The following is a 16,778-nucleotide window of genomic DNA, read 5'->3' as shown; positions in this document are numbered from 1 at the left end:
CGTGCCCTTAGGAGCCATATGAGGAAATTCCGCTCCATCTAACGTCACACAGAACCATACTCGAAAAAACTTTCCGAAACTTGTGACAAACCGGAAGGAGTATTTTTGGAACAGAAATACTCCTTCAAACGTACAACTTAATTTTTTAAACTTTGTCCATGTTTAGCATGGGAATCCAACTCTTTAACAGTGTAAAAAACTCAGTATGCATGAAATAGCTTAGCTACTCCAGTTTTCTCAGCTCTACTGCGTATGTCTCAGCCAGACCATGACGGCGACAGCTGGTGTGTTGCTCACCCTAACACACAAGGTAAAAGCATAATCAGGGATAAAGGAAATCTGAAACATTTCACAACATTTAAATACATCTAAAAAATGTAACAACATTGTGTTCAATCCATAAAGCACACGTTTGCTGTCCTGAGACCCTCAGGGAACCACCAAGGAAGAGGCCAGAGTAAGTTCATTACAAAAATCCACTCAAGTAATTTTTTTAATTTGACACCCTTCACAGATCCTTCTATTATTTAATAGAAAAGGAGTCGCTCATTATTATTATTATTTTTTTTTTTACCATTTTGGGCACTCTATATACATACTGCAGACACCAAAGTTTCCCAAAAAAGTAAATGTAAATGTGAATTTTGTGGCATTAACATGGCATGACAGATCACAGTTCAAACTGCAATTGCAATGTATCAATGTACATTCAAATAACTGCAAAGTAGATACATACATGGATAGAAACATAGATCAAGTATCTAAACAATGCCGCGAGTGGGGCTTGAGGAAGTGACGTCAATTGCGTCTGCACAGTGAGACATACGAAACAGAAATACTGTTGATCGTCAGCCTCCACCGAAGACCGTTTTTGACCCAGGAAAAACCCTGGACTTCAAACATCATGACCACCAACCCCATGCCCCTCAAAATGTTTTTATACTGATCTGCATGATTTCACATGGCTCATGATTTTTTTACCAAAAAAATAAAACGTGATTCTGGCTACTGAGTGTGTTGCAGGCCTTAGTTTGTTAATTTGCTTAATGTAACAAGCAAATCTCACCCACTCCATCTTTCTCAGCTCCAGTGGGCATCTCTCAGGCGGACCATCATAGCGACAGCTGGAGTGCTCATCCACCTGACACACAAGGTAAAAGAACATTAAATAGAATAAAGATTAATATTCTTTCCATTGACTTCCATTAATATGGATGCGAATGCATCAAACCGGAAGCGCAAGTTGTGTGAAAAGTTCCGCATTTCGCTGCATTCCAAAGTTCCAATCTTGGTGACTCTTGACTTGCGAATTCACATCACGTCAAACTGTATCACCAATAGCAGTTTGATACATCACAGCAAAAAATGTAAAACTGCAGCGCTGAGAGAAAGTGGAGTAGATTGTGTGTTTTTACCTTTTAAATGGATTATTATGCGTTGTGTGTTGAATTTAAATGTTTTTTTTAACAACACTGCGTCCAAGGAAACTTTGCAAGCTCAAAGTCTAGTGTGACCGCAGCATTCACAACCCTTCACACAATCTAAAACAGAATAATATTTTGTGTTTAATTTAACACCTTTACTGTCTTGAGACCCTCAGGTGACTACCAAGGAAGAACACAGAGTAAGTTACATTTGATCGCTAAAACGGTGTTGTAATCTGAAATGACACAAATGGACAATGATAAAATGATAAAATGGTTATCTACAATGAATAGCTGGGTAAGAAGGGTTCAGGACAGCTGCAGCAGAGTTCAGCTCCAACCCTAATTAAAACTAACCTGATTTCTAGTTACCCTTCAGACCTTGAATAGCTTGTTCAGGTGTGCAGGGATGCGGCTCTTCAGGACCGACGTTTGTCCCCCCCCCCCCGGTTTAGGAGCTGTGAAAAGTCAGCTTTTTAATAACCTAGTAGGGCTGGGCAATATGACCTATAAAAAAAAGAAATCCCAGATTTTTTTTTTCAATAAAAGATCTAAATCCCCCCCCCCCCAACTTAAAAATCTATATTCAGATGACAAATAAATTGTTCAAAACAAGTTTTAACTTCATTTTGTTTTAATTTTACTTTCTGGGATTTGATCTGGATTTCCTCTCCCTTGAGGTGTGCAATCAGAAACAACAAGCCAAAAATACAAGTGATACATTGTAAACAGTGATAATGTTACATAACATAAAGTTTAACATTATATTCTACTAATTCTACTACATAACACATTTTTGTAAGACTGTCATGGGAGCCGTACATCATTCTTTATCATTTAGCAGTCAAATCTGTACACTCAAAAAATTGGATTTGTGTTACACAGATATGTTTTGTTAAAACAACACAAATATATTTAGTTTTCCACCAAAACACAATTGTATTGTACTTAATCAACTTAAACGGTTTAATTTCCAATTTTAATTAATTAGCAATCATTAAACTAACGTAAATTGTTTAATTTCGTAATAAATAAAAAAAACCGGAAGTGACGATTTCCAATGCATTTGATGACAGCGCGAAGGAGAGCAAGAGGTACCAGTCAGGTAAGAAAATCTAAAGTTTTTCTTGTGTTAAGTCAAAGTCTTTAATTGCTCTTAGAGTTTCTGTTTTGGGGTGCTTTTGTTTTGCAGTCTAGTATTGTGTAATCTGTTCACTGCACCGTTAATAGATGATTTTGAGCGGTTGGGAGATGTGAAAGCGCACGACTCTCTGTAACGTATTGACTTGAGTATATATATATATATATATATATATATATATATATATATATATATATATATATATATATATAACGTTACACTAGGGCTGAAACAATTAGTCGACATTATCGACAACGTCAACAAGAAAAAAAAAATTGTCGGCAAATGTTTTTAAATAAACGTTAGTGGTTTGATCTCGTATCTGCCTAATGTGAAAGCCTCCAATAATGCAGTCTGACCAGTGTGGCGCTGTAGCGGAAGATTGTAATACACTTATGAAATACCTGATTCAATTCAAAAGAAGAAGATAGCACTTCAGTTTGAGCAAACCGAGCCGATCCGAACCTTGGATGAATATGTACGCCTTCCTCTCAATAACTACATAAACTCAACAAAAACTGACCGCGATGTAAAATCAGCTCTTAAGAACACATTTGATTACAGCGATGTGGATGTTTGCACGAACTCTGAGGTTCTCCAGGCACTCCAGTAAAGTCCAGTCACCTTTATTTATATAACAGTCCTTATGCAATAGATAGCTTTTCAATATTAAGCATGAAAATACAGAGTCAGTGTCGCTAGAATTATAACTTGATTTCCTGTTATAAAGCAGCTCTCCAGTGTGGATCTAGCTAATCATAAATGTATTTTATAATTGGGGGAAATATTTCATTAAAGTTTTAGTTCTGCGCTAGATCAAACCAAACTGTTTTAAATATCATAACCCAATAAGGTATTTTAAGAGAGATTGTATTTATTAGTAAAATGTTTATCCAAAAATAAAACGTCCTATCACTTACCTTTACTTTTATTATACATATGGCTTACAATAAGAGATGTTAAGAAGCAGAATGATTTGTCATTCAGCTACTTCCTCCTATAGCTAATCATATGGAGAATAGGAGTTTCTCTCTTATCTCATTTTGTGTGCAAAATACATTTATTTGCATAAATTGTATACTAGTAATACATAATGACTTTCAAAAGCGGAAGTAATTACCTTTGTTTGTTAGAATATGAATATTTTAACTAATTGCAAAAGCTAAATAATCAATAAATGTCTAACCATGAAATGTGACCGAGTTTGGAGAGCCCTGGCTCAGCACAGTGAAAATATTTGAAGCTTTGTTTATGAACATGGCGGTGTGGTCATACAATGACTTTAAACTGGACACTACTCTGAGCTGTTCACATTATACAAATGCTCCAAATGTGTAATCAGGTTCACCCTTTTGGAATGGTAAACATGACCCTATTCATCACTGACACAGACAAATCACTTAATATTTTGATAATTGAATTGGCTTTTGCTGTTAAACCTTTTTTTTTTTTAACACATTGCACTGAAAAGTAACAGGCCCGGTCCATAATTTGCCTAAGGAAAGAAGGTGGAATAATATCCTGTGGACAGATAGTGGGTTTTAAGTGACCAACAATTTCATTACATGTGTCATTACACCCTGGAGCCCAAGACCGGTTGCCCACTGAAGCTAAGCAGGGCTGAGCCTGGTCAGTACCTGGATGGGAGACCTCCTGAGAAAACTAGGTTGCTGCTGGAAGAGGTGCTAGTGAGGCCAGCAGGGGATACTCACCCTGTGGTCTGTGTGGGTCCTAGCGCCCCAGTGTAGTGATGGGGACACTATACTGTCAACAAGCACCGTACTTCGGATGAGACGTTAAACCGAGGTCCTGACTCTCTGTGGTCATTAAAAAAAAAAAATCCCAGGATGTCTTTCGAAAAGAGTAGAGGTGTGACCTCGGCATCCTGGCTAAATTCGCCCATTGGCCTCTGACCATCATGGCCTCCTAACAATCCCCATATCCGCTGATTGGCTTCATCACTCTGTCTCCTCTCCATCAGTAGGCTGGTGTGTGGTGGGCGTTCTGGTGCAATATGGCTGCCGTCGCATCATCCAGGTGGATGCTGCACACTGGTGGTGGATGAGGAGATACCCCCTGACTATGTTAAGCGCTTTGAGTGCCTAGAAAAGCGCTATATAAATGTAAGGAATTATTATTAATTATTATTAATCGACTCAAACTCAGACCAGATGGAAGAACATAATGGAACATCATGTGTATACACTGAGTTAGACAATTGAGATCTTAAAATTGTGATCTTATCAACAAATAACTTTGCAAAATTGTCACAGAGAGCAGTAGAGGGCTCTAAGATGGGATGCACAGAGGGATTTAAAACAGAGTTAATAGTAGCAAAGAGAACTTGAGGTTTATGGCAATTATTAGAAATAAGTTCAGAAAAATGTTTGCATTTTGCAGACTTTGCAGCTTTCTGAAACACCTTATAGGCATTTTTCAAGATTTCATACGAAACCTAATTATCCCATCGGAGACCTGGGTTCGAGCCCCGCTCAGAGCAAGTCGTTGCTGCTGCTGCTCTCGTTCAGTTTCAGCCTCGGGATCTGATTCTTGATCATAAATAAACGGCTGAATCTGACTGTTACCCATGGTTTGTTTTGGATGATGGTTTTTTCATCAAGGTAATGTCACAGCTTTCAAACGCTCTCAACACAAAAGCTTACTCGCGCTCGTGATTCTTTAGCTCCGCCCACACGTCACGCCTCCAGTCGGTCGTGTTTTTCCGGGAAAAATCGGTACAGACTATCTTTCTCTTATGAATATAATAAAACTAAAGACTTTTTGGAGTTATGAAGGATGCAGTACTACTCTATAGGTACTAAAGATTAACAGGATATTGAGTGAAAACGAGCATTTCACCCCCCCTTTAATGACAAGCTAACGAGTGCTAACACTTTGCGGGTTAACTGCACCCACGGATATAAAATAAAAGTGAACGATCAAAGTTAATCTGATAAGATTGATCGATAATATCAGAAATATGGTGTGAATTAAGTTATATTTTACCACTTAAAAAAAAAAAAAAAAAAAAAAACAGATAGTGATAGTAATCTAAAAGATTCCAGAGAAAAAATAAAGACAGCTACACGGAGCTACGATTAGCTACAGAAGGCCAACAGGAAGTAGAGAAAACACTGTCCAACAGCAAAATGAACAACTAGTAACTTGAAAAATCTTTTGTGGGGCCTGACCTATTAAATACCCTCAAGACATCTCGGTTCAATTTTTTAAAGCATTTTATACGCATTTGCATAAATTCTTCTTTCAGAATGGTCTGGAACCATATTATTAATATTATTGCTTCTGGTTTGTGCATTGTAAGTACAAATAGTAATAACAAATATAGCTGCAAGCAGCAATTTCACGGCCAAGCACTCCACCGGCAAATTGAGGAGCTACGCATGGCATGGAGCATCATACCAAATGCATTAATAAGCGATAACTGCAATTTTAGGATTATTGTAATTGATCAATCAGCGTCACACACCTGTAGGTCATAGATAGATGCTTAAACAAAAAGACTGATATAGTCCTGATGAAGATCAAACGATCGAAACGTTGCCATTAAAGTATTTTTCATTGTTTTGCAAGTTGATAGTGTGCGGGATTTTCTTGTTTTTCTCAGGATTATTGTAATTGAAATGGCTAAAAAACCATAAATACAATCTCTAAAAGCATGATTACTTGGCTTATCAAGTTTGACCAATAGGTGTCGCTGTTATTAAATTTTGTGTACTCTGTGTGACTTGTCAATGACACACACAGAGTTTGGTATCAATATGCCAAAGCATTGCAGAGATACAGCCTCAAGTGTCATTTTGGCACAATGCCTCAAATTCGTGGCTGTGGTATGCGAAAAACAGTTTTGTCTATCGACACAAAATCTATAAATTTTGTCAAAACTGTCTGAAGATAATCTGACTAAACTTTGGTGAAAATCAGACCAACTGTTGATGAGGAGTTAAAAAAAAAGTCTATTTTCCATATAAATCAAAATAGCGGACAGGAAGTTCCAGCTTACTCTGGCATATTTGGTATTCTTGTTGTCGGCATAAGCCAGGGAATATTTTGAGACCAGTTTTATTGCAATAGGATAATGAAAAAGTAAGTTTTCAACAAATCAAAATGGCGGACAGGAAGTATGGCCAATTTTGGCATAATTGGTATTGATGTTCTCTGTATGGCCCAAAGAATATAGGCAGACCATTTTGATTTCAATGGTCTAATTTATTCAAAGGTTTCAACTTTTTGAGTACCTTCAGGGCATAGAGCCGAAGATTTTTGTAATTATTTTCGTAATGAAACGATAATGCGTTCAAAGAATACAGCATTTTAAAACATAATTCAAAATTGCCGACACAGGAAAATTGGATATCATTCGACTCGACATGACTCTTTGAATCTAAAGAGACCAGATGTGTGATTTATGGCCAAACCATTCAAAAATATGCATTTTTCATATCTCCTGACCACTAAGTGGCGCTCCGTCAAAACATTGCAGGTAGTCTCAGGTCATGGTTATTAGGACACACACCAAGTTTTGTCTCAATATGCCAAACCGTTGCCGAGATATAGACTCACGTGCATTTTTGCGTGCTTTTCGTCAAATGTGTTCACGTGTCATTCGAGAACGGTTGGACGAATCAACTTGAATTCCACAAATTTTTGCTAGCATTGTCTGAAAATGATCTGAGTCAATTTATGTGAAATTCGGACAAACCGTCTAGGACAAGGGTGCCCAACACGGACTGCTCTCCATTCGATCGCGCGAGCATAAATTCTACTCTGGTTTACCCTTTTTCTGTCTTCACAGCTCCAGCGTCTCAGACATCAAAAATATAAAATGTTAACCTTTATAGACATAGTATTTCTTGAGTAAAGAAAAGGCTGTACTTATATAAAAAAAAAAAACAGTTCTTTATTTAATCTTACATGATCACTGATTACGTTCAGCTGGCCGGAGGAGTAGGGGCGGAGCTACGAGGAGCTTTGAGCTGTGAGGTTAAGTCAAGATTTAACACAAGCTGTTTTAAGCTTTGCTTTTCATTGGTTGTTAAATATTTGTAAAATTCACTGACATACATAAAGTTTGACCATTTATGAAAAAAATAACAGCGAAGAAATTATGGGCTGAATTCGATATTGCATACTAACTTACTCATACTATTTCAAATACATATATGTCAGAAATAGCAAGAGTAGTGTATTAGCACGCTAATCTGAATTCAGCCAGGATTTTATCTAGGCATGTTACATTATAAATAGGGACTAGCTTGCATTCCGGCTTGTTGGCTCACTGAAAAGAGCCAGCTCTTTTGGGTCTCAAACTGCTCTTTTAAAAAATAAATGTTTTAAATATGACTTTGACTATAGGTGTGAAAAAATTCTAATTAAATTATTTAACAAAATTATACTCACAATGTCTAACATGAAAAATGGCTTGATTTGTTATTAAGAAAATAACCTTTCCATTCAAATTAAGTATGGGCGTTTTTTTCCGCAAATATCACATTCGAATATCTGAGCTCACAAAAAAACGAATATTAGTTTATTTAAATTAAGTTTAATGAGACAGACGTTATTTTTCAGCAACATTTATTGTTTCCGTCATTTTTGAACAAGCTTACACACAATAAGCTTGAACATTACACATCGTGTTTTGTAGCTGAAAACCTTTAACAATGCGTGCAAACAAACAAAAGTACAGATTAAAAGCAAAGAAAAAAAAAGTGAAAAAAAAAAAAAAAACGTAAACCAGCCTGCAGCAAGACTACAGAATGCTTACACTTAACTTTGAAACTGTCCGCAAATCTTTTTTTTTCTATTGTTTTACATTATGTTCTTGTTAAGAAATACGGGCATGTAAACATGATCGGGGGAAAGTCGGCTCCTTAGTCTGTTAACAATAAGGCCTCAGAGAAAACGCGCTCTGACGGCACAGACGTTTTCGGGACTCACAAATAACTGTGTGCTATGTGAATAAGTTTTGTGAAGCGCTTCGTGTTTTCGTTTCACCACTGAATGGGATCCTCATCTGGTGGAATAAATGGCTCCTGCAAGAACTGTTCCCACTTGTCTCAGCTGGACTCTCTGTAATCATCGCTGAAGAACTGTCTCAGCCTTTTCCGACGATTGGGCATTGCATCCTCTTCATCGTTTGTGGGGGCGACTGCATCCGCTCCACTCGCATCAAGGAAAATAATGTTTGATGTTCAACAAAAAATTGTTTTCCTCTCTCATGTTTTCATCGAGAAACCTGATATGTTTGTGCTAGGGCAGACACGAGAAGAGGAGTTTTCACTGCATTCTCCAAGTTAGCGGTGTTTATTCGTTGCTTGAGAGATGCCACAACAATGTTCTTCAATTCTGTCACTTTCTGTGATTCTACACAAAATATCTGAAGTACTGTAGAAAACCGCAGTTCTTATTCATGAATTTTTTGCTTGCATACATCTTCACATATGCCGTGGAAAATCACAGAAAGTGACCGAATTAGGTTTTATTGTGGACTTTTTATTTTATTTTTTTTATGGCAAGCAAAAATATAGCGAAATTCGAATATCATTTTTATTTATCGAATAATTTGAGCAGAATGAATGTTCGAATGTTGGACTATCCATGCACTACGTTAATTTAAATTACTTATTTTTAATGTATAGAATCAACATTCAAAACAATAATATAATAGAACCCATATTAAAGAAAAAAATAATAAATATTCAGAAAAATAAATAAATGAAAGGATTAAACTGGTCCCTCTTTTTATCTCTTCTTTATTGTCATGTTATAACCAGCACTCTAGCATTATAACTTTCATGAACACACACTATTATTTTAAATAAAATTATTAAAAATTTCATTATTACATAATTATTAAATTTCTATAGGCTATACATTTTTTTAAAGTAGAGTCGGGTGTTTAGATATGTGAGCTCCCGACGTTCACCTCATTCGCGCCACTACTCACTGTTACTATGGAGACGTTGAGAGAGCTGCGAGTCGCGACGTCAGCAAAATAAAACACAACTATGGCAGAAGCCAAAAAAAAGAAAACATATCATTTTCATTCTGACTGGGAAGAGAATTACTTTTTTGTTTATTCAAATTTGAAGTCCATCTGTCTTATTTGCAATTCAAGCGTGGCCTTACCGAAGAAGGGCAATTTGGAGCGGCATTTCAAGACCGTGCACAAAAGCTATGACGCAGATTTTCTGGCTAAATCAGCTCTACGCACCCGAAAAGTCCGGGAATTGAAGGGGCAGTTAGCAGCACAGCAGTCCATTTTTACCAGGCCAAACACCAAGGGTAAGGCTGCAACTATAGCCTCTTATCGTGTCAGTCATGTTCTTGCAAAACACAAGAAGTCTTTCAAGGACGGCGAAGTTGTGAAAGAAGCATTTGTCGAGGCTTCAGACGCACTTTTTGGTGACTATAAGAATAAAAGTGACATCATAGGTGCCATTAAGGACGTGCAATTATCCCGTGGCACTGTTACACGGCGATGTGAGGGAATGGCAGAGGATGTCGAGGAGCAATTAAGGAAGGATGTTGAACAGTGCAAATGTTTTTCTCTCCAATTCGACGAGTCAACTAATGTTGTTGATGTGGCACAACTATGTGTTTTCATTAGAATGGTTTTTGGAGACATGGGTGCAAAAGAAGAGCTGCTCACCATTTTACCATTGAAAGGACACACAAGAGGCGAAGATATTTTCCAAGCTTTCATGGAATTTGTCAACAAGACCCAGTTGCCCCTCTTCAAACTCATCTCTATCTCAACGGACGGTGCTCCAGCAATGGTGGGGCGTACCAGCAGATTCATTGCATTGTGCAAACAGAGGGAATATTTCCCGGACTTCCTTAATTACCACTGTATAATCCACCAGCAGGCATTATGTGGTAAGATTTTAAACATGAAAGAAGTGATGGATGTTGCAATGAAGATTATGTGCTCCGTTCGCGCCAGGAGTCTAGAGAGAAGGTTATTCCGTGCTCAGTTGGAGGATACCGGTGCAGAGCACACAGACCTGTTGCTGCACACAGATGTTAGATGGCTGAGTAGACGTACATTTTTAGTAAGATTCTCAGAGCTGTTGCCAGAAATCAAAGATTTTCTGAAGCTATCGAAACATGCAGAATATGCCCAGCTAGAGGACTACCAGTGGCTATTGGATTTAGCGTTCCTGACAGATCTCACTGACCTGCTGAATGATTTTAATTTAGAGCTGCAGGGTAAAGACAAACATGTAATCAACATGATCAGTGCAGTAAACACATTTAAAAGCAAGCTACAACTGCTTTCAAATAGGCTGCAACGTTATGACCTACGGAACTTTCCTCACATGCAGGCAGAACTTCAGCGTCAGGGCAAAGACTTTGTGCAGCTTGAAAGTACACGTTTTGAAGAGCAAGTTCAGAGCATCTTGTTAGAAGTTTCACTTTAAAAAAAAAAAAAAAAAAGGGAAGTCGTCCTAATGGTTAGAGGGTTGGACTCCCAATCGAAGGGTTGTGGGTTCTAGTCTCGGGCCGGACGGAATTGTGGATGGGGGGAGTGCATGAACAGCTCTCTCTCCACCTTCAATACCATGACTTAGGTGCCCTTGAGCAAGTAATCGAACCCCAAACTGCTCCCCGGGCGCCGCAGCATAAATGCATAAATGGCTGCCCACTGCTCCGGGTGTGTGCGTGTGTGTGTTCACTGCTCTGTGTGTGTGCATTTCGGATGGGTTAAATGCAGAGCACAAATTCTGAGTATGGGTCACCATACTTGGCTGAATGTCACTTCACTTTCATACTTTCATAGAATTTGAGAGGCGCTTTACAGATTTTGGATCCATTGAGCCTGTTGCCAGCTATCTGTGTTTTCCATTTGGTCCAAGTATTGATGTGGATTGTATTGCCTCCAAAAATGTATCACTGTTTCACTTAGATAACACTGCTGTTGAGAATGAGATTCTCACACTGCAAAATGACATTGAGATCAAATCCAGGGCAACATCTGACATGAATGGAGAGTTCTGGACTGAACAAAAGTATCACAACCTCAGAAAATGTGCTTTCAACTTGACAGCACTTTTCGGGTCAACCTACTTGTGTGAGTGTGCTTTCTCTCACATGAAAATCATCAAGTCAAAGTACAGATCTACAATGACTGATGACCACCTTCTGGCCTGCTTAAGGCTTGCAACCAGCTCTTACTGCCCTGACTACGAGAAACTAGCTGCCTCCTCCCAGTGCCAGAGGTCCCTCTAAGGTAGAGAAATAACTTTATTATATGTTTTTGTTTTTATGCATGTCTGAACGTTTCTGGTTATCGTTACCTGCCCGTGTCTCTGACCCTTGCTATCTCTAACTTTCTCTGTCTGCAGACTACCAATTTACCCTAGCCTGTTTCTGGATTCTGATTGTTCTGCTGCCTGCCTACTGACCCAATTGCAATTACATTGTTGCAAATGGATCTGTCTCTGCCTTCTGATTCACAACAGATTTATTATATATGGATTAGAGATACTTTTCTGTTTGTTTTGAGTATATTAAAATCTGCAGATGCACTGTGAATAGCGAATGGCTTTCTGTTTGGAGTGGTAGATCTCGGCACACTGATAAATCTAAAAGTAGATCTTTGTTCAAAAAAGGTTGGGCTCCCCTGGTCTAGGACAAGTTTGAAAAAGTCAATTTTTCATAAAATTGAAAATAGCAAAAAAAAAAAAACTAAGCCCATTCCGAGTTCATTCGACTTGGCATGAGCCAATGAATTTTTTTTGAAAAATTGAAAATAGCGAAAAACTAAACCTTGTGATTTTTGAATTGTGGGGTTGAGCCAAGGATTCAGAGGAAAAAAATAATTTTATTTTCTGGCTTACGGTTCAAAAGTTATTAGCATAGAAACATTGAAAATTTGTACAAGTGGTGGCACTAGAGTTGGAGTTAGAGACTTCAAATTTGCTATGGTTAATGTTGGGACTTCCCTCTATCAGTGTGCCAAATCTCACAACATTCCTGCAATCGGTTCTATGGGATGCCATAGACTTGCAGAGGAAGAAACAGAAGAAGACATTTACATTTATTCATTTAGCTGATGGTTTTATCCAAAGCGACTTACAATTGCAATATATGTCAGAGGTCGCACCCCTCTGAGTAGCTAGGGGTTAAGTGTCTCGCTCAGGGACACATTGGTGTGTGGTCAGTGAATGGCTGCTGTTTCCAATGAATATGTGCACGAGGCACCAGCACGATCAAAAAGCTGAACTGCTAAATTTTTGGTCACACAGTAAAGACATAATTAAAGGTCCCATTGTACACGCTTTTTTGAAGCTTTGATTGTGTTTACAGTGTGCAATATAACATGCGTTTATGTTTCACTTGTAAAAAACAGTATTTTTCACACAATTCACCTATCTGTATACCTCTGTTTTCACGGTCATAAAAACGGGCTGATGTCTTCCTTGTTCTATTAAGTCCCTCCTTCAGAAATACGTAACGAGTTCTGATTGGGCCAGCGGTTCCTGTGTTGTGATTCGACACCAGCTGAGCGCGGGCTGACCTCCTGCAAACGCGATTGGACTAGTTTTGGAGTAGTTATGTATTTATAGTCACAGGAGCGTTTTTACTAACGAGATGCACATGAAAATCACATTCGTTTTTTTGCACAGCCCAAACGTCTAGTTAACAAAGCTAAACAGCGTTGCCCTTTGTGTAATAAGTTACAGAAACTGTTAAACGCACCAACTTGAATAATAAAATACACTTACCGGTTGTGGTCCATAAACAACACCTTCTCCAGACAAAGAGGGAACTGCTCCATCTTTCAAGAATAATCTTTGTGTGAATCCGGCATTAAACTGATTGAGATTGAGAAAGTTGTCCTCAGCAAGCTGTCCTCAGCTAAATTTGCTGCACATAGTTTTACATGTGGATTATAATTGTCGGGAACAGAGTCAAACATAAATTGTAACCATTTATCTCCAATTACAGCATCCCTGGTAAGCCCAAACAAAGATGATTGGACTCAGGGCCGGCCCGCGGCATAGGCGGTATAGGCAAATGCTAAGGGCGCCACTCATCCATAGGGGAGCCAGAATGAGTGAACGAGTGAATTTTTTTTTTTATAATAGGCTACTATTTAAAAACCATTAATTCGAAATACTACCAAATAAAGCAAAAAAAAAAAAAAAAGTCCGGCTTCAATCTTCCCCTGCCCATCGAGTGCTTGAAGTGCGTCAGAAACAGAGCGCGCGCACGATCAGTTGTTGGTAATTTGTTGTGTAGCGTGCCCGACGCCTCTTCCAATGTAGACAGCACTGCTTTTGTTAACACACAGCTCGTAGAAACGGGCCTGGCAGCTCGCGCCAGTTCTAGACACGGTGAAAGTTTCCTGATTGTGACGGAAGGCCGAATTTACATGACACATTATAAATGAGCATAGTCTGCGATAGATACAGTGCCAAAAAGAAGAGAAGAGGATAAAGACAGAGGTAAAGAGATGTAGTGAAAGAACAATTTATTGCATAGGAGTAAGATACTATAATTTCATGGCAGATATTTTTACCTTAACCTTAATGTTAGCAGTTGTTGAGTTCTGAGTCCCCAGACTGTGATTTTGTACAATCATGTCAGTTTTAAGACGCATTTTTTATTATCACTTTTTTATTAATGTTTTACTCTACAGTTGTGCAGTTTTGGGGGGGATACAGTACAGGCCAAAAGTTTGGAAACATTACTATTTTTATTTAAGTTTCTTCTGCTCATCAAGCCTGCATTTATTTGATCAAAAATACAGAAAAAATTTAATATTGTAATATATTATTACAATTTAAAATAATTTGTTTTCAATTTATTATACTTTAAATTATCATTTATTTCTGTAATGCAAAGCTGAATTTTCAGCATCATTACTCCATTCTTCAGTGTCATATGTGACATCCAGTCTATCACATGATCCTCTAGAAATCATTCTAATATGATGATTTATTATGAGTGTTGGAAACAGTTCTGCTGTAATGTGTGTGTGTGTGTGTGTGTGTATATATATATATATGCTAAATCATGAACACAATGACAGGGTGAAATGGGCTTTGATGCATGGGGCTAACTAAAGTTTAAAACATGGGATCACGAAGAAGGGGACCTTTAAAAAATGCAAAGTGTTATCAGTTTGAAAAATCAAGATAATAACAGCGTTAATACGAATTATTTCTAAATGCTGGACCGTTCTGATTTCGCTCTGCATATGGAACCTGAAGATTTTTTTATTTATTTTTTTAAACCAAGAATGAACCAACATGAAAACATTTAGCTTTTAATCCTTATATATAGACACACACACACACTGTAGACTGTAGCCTAAGACTATTCCAGGTCTGGCAGTAGTTTCGCGAATGATGACCCATTTTGGTTGTCTACCTACTGTACATTACTTTTTTCTCCATTAAATTTATGAAATACCAGCACACGCTCCTAATAAATGTTTTTTATTACAGTATCAACATTCACAGAACAGTTATTCTTGACTAAAGCAAGTGGCTGCTGTGTGCATGGTTTATATGGTTTGGTGGAATGCCAGCAAAGAGCACTGCATTTATAATCTCTAAAATACATCTCAGTTCATGCGAATCTCACAAATCTGTTAACACACAATAAAAATATGAATAATGAATCTACATTTTCCTCTTACTTCAAACGAATGCTTATTTGTGGCTCATTATTAGCCTATTATTATTAATAACGAAACAGGCTAAAACAGTGGGATGACAAATTATCTTATATTACACTGAACTTTTAACAAAATTAATAAGGAGAATATGTTTTATCCGCATTGTAACACAAAAATAATTTTTAAAAGACTTTTGATTTCCCCTTTCTTTAAAACTATAGTAGTTTGTGGTTCATTGTTAGCCCATTAATTAAAACAAGCAATAAAATAATACAATGGTACAAATTCTCATTGACATTTAAAGGCTTTTTACTTTTCTTGACCAAAGTTAATAAAATTGATATTGTAACCAAAATAAATAAGATATTTTCCCTCTTTTAAAACAAATGCTTAGTTTGTGGTTCAATGTTTTATTTATTTGAAATGAAAACAGCAACAATAATGACAAACTTGCTTTTTTAAAGGAATATTAAAAGGAAGAAATGTAACCTTTTTTAACAAATTTTATGTTTAGATATTTCTAATTTGTGGAGTCCCATGAATCATTTTATTTTCCTGTATCCTGCACACACACACACACACACACACACAGAAGTCTTGTCCAGCGCCGCTCTCTGTTGCATCGGGTCTCGCGGGAGCAAGTCTGTAATCCACAATCACATGGCAGTTGCTTCAATGCATTTAAGGGTGTGGTCCTAGTCAAGAGAATCTCCTGAACTCCAAACTGAATGTCAATTTTGAGCGTGGCATGGTTGTTGGTGCCAGACGGGCCGGTCTGAGTATTTCACAATCTGCTCAGTTACTGGAATTTTCACGCACAACCATTTCTAGGGTTTACAAAGAATGGTGTGAAAAGGGAAAAACATCCAGTATGCGCAGTCCTGTGGGCGAAAAAGCCTTGTTGATGCTAGAGGTCAGAGGAGAATGGTCTGACTGATTCAAGCTGATAGAAGAGCAACTTTGACTGAAATAACCACTCGTTACAAACAAGCTATGCAGCAAAACATTTGTGCAGCCACAATACGCACAACCTTGAGGCGGATGGGCTACAACAGCAGAAGACCCCACCGGGTACAGCTCATCTCCACTACAAATAGGAAAAAGAGGCTACAATTTGCACAAGCTCACCAAAATTGGACAGTTGAAGACTGGAAAAATGTTGCCTGGTCTGATGAGTGTCAATTTTTGTTGAGACATTCGGATGGTAGAGTCAGAATTTGGCGTAAACAGAATGAGAACATGGATCCATCATGCCCTGTTTCCACTGTGCAGGCTGCTGGTGGTGGTGGTGTAATGGTGTGGGGGATGTTTTCTACTTCCAGCAGGATAATGCACCATGTCACAAAGTTCAAATCATTTCAAATTGGTTTCATGAACATGACAATGAGTTCGCTGTACTAAAATGGCCCCCACAGTCACCAGATCTCAACCCAACAGAGCATCTTTGGGATGTGGTGGAACGGGAGCTGCGTGCCCTGGATGTGCATCCCACAAATCTCCATCAACTATCCCATCAATATGGGCCAACATTTCTAAAGAATGCTTTCAGCACCTTGTTGAA

At 38.0% G+C, this 16,778-nt stretch overlaps 1 long non-coding RNA gene across 1 annotated transcript; it reads right to left on the bottom strand.

The window, feature by feature from the left end:
• Positions 1–279: 279 nt before the first annotated feature.
• LOC113092883 (uncharacterized) lies at positions 280–1,802 on the bottom strand. Its single transcript, XR_003287649.1, has 3 exons — positions 1,578–1,802; positions 1,067–1,141; positions 280–298 (listed from the first exon to the last, which is right to left on the bottom strand). It is a non-coding gene; the product is annotated as an uncharacterized LOC113092883 (long non-coding RNA).
• Positions 1,803–16,778: the final 14,976 nt, after the last annotated feature.

This window comes from Carassius auratus, unplaced genomic scaffold, assembly GCF_003368295.1.
Source record: "Carassius auratus strain Wakin unplaced genomic scaffold, ASM336829v1 scaf_tig00214722, whole genome shotgun sequence".
Taxonomy (NCBI): domain Eukaryota; kingdom Metazoa; phylum Chordata; class Actinopteri; order Cypriniformes; family Cyprinidae; genus Carassius; species Carassius auratus.
Note: the sequence above shows the minus strand (reverse complement) of the source record. Positions and strands in the feature narration are given on the sequence as shown.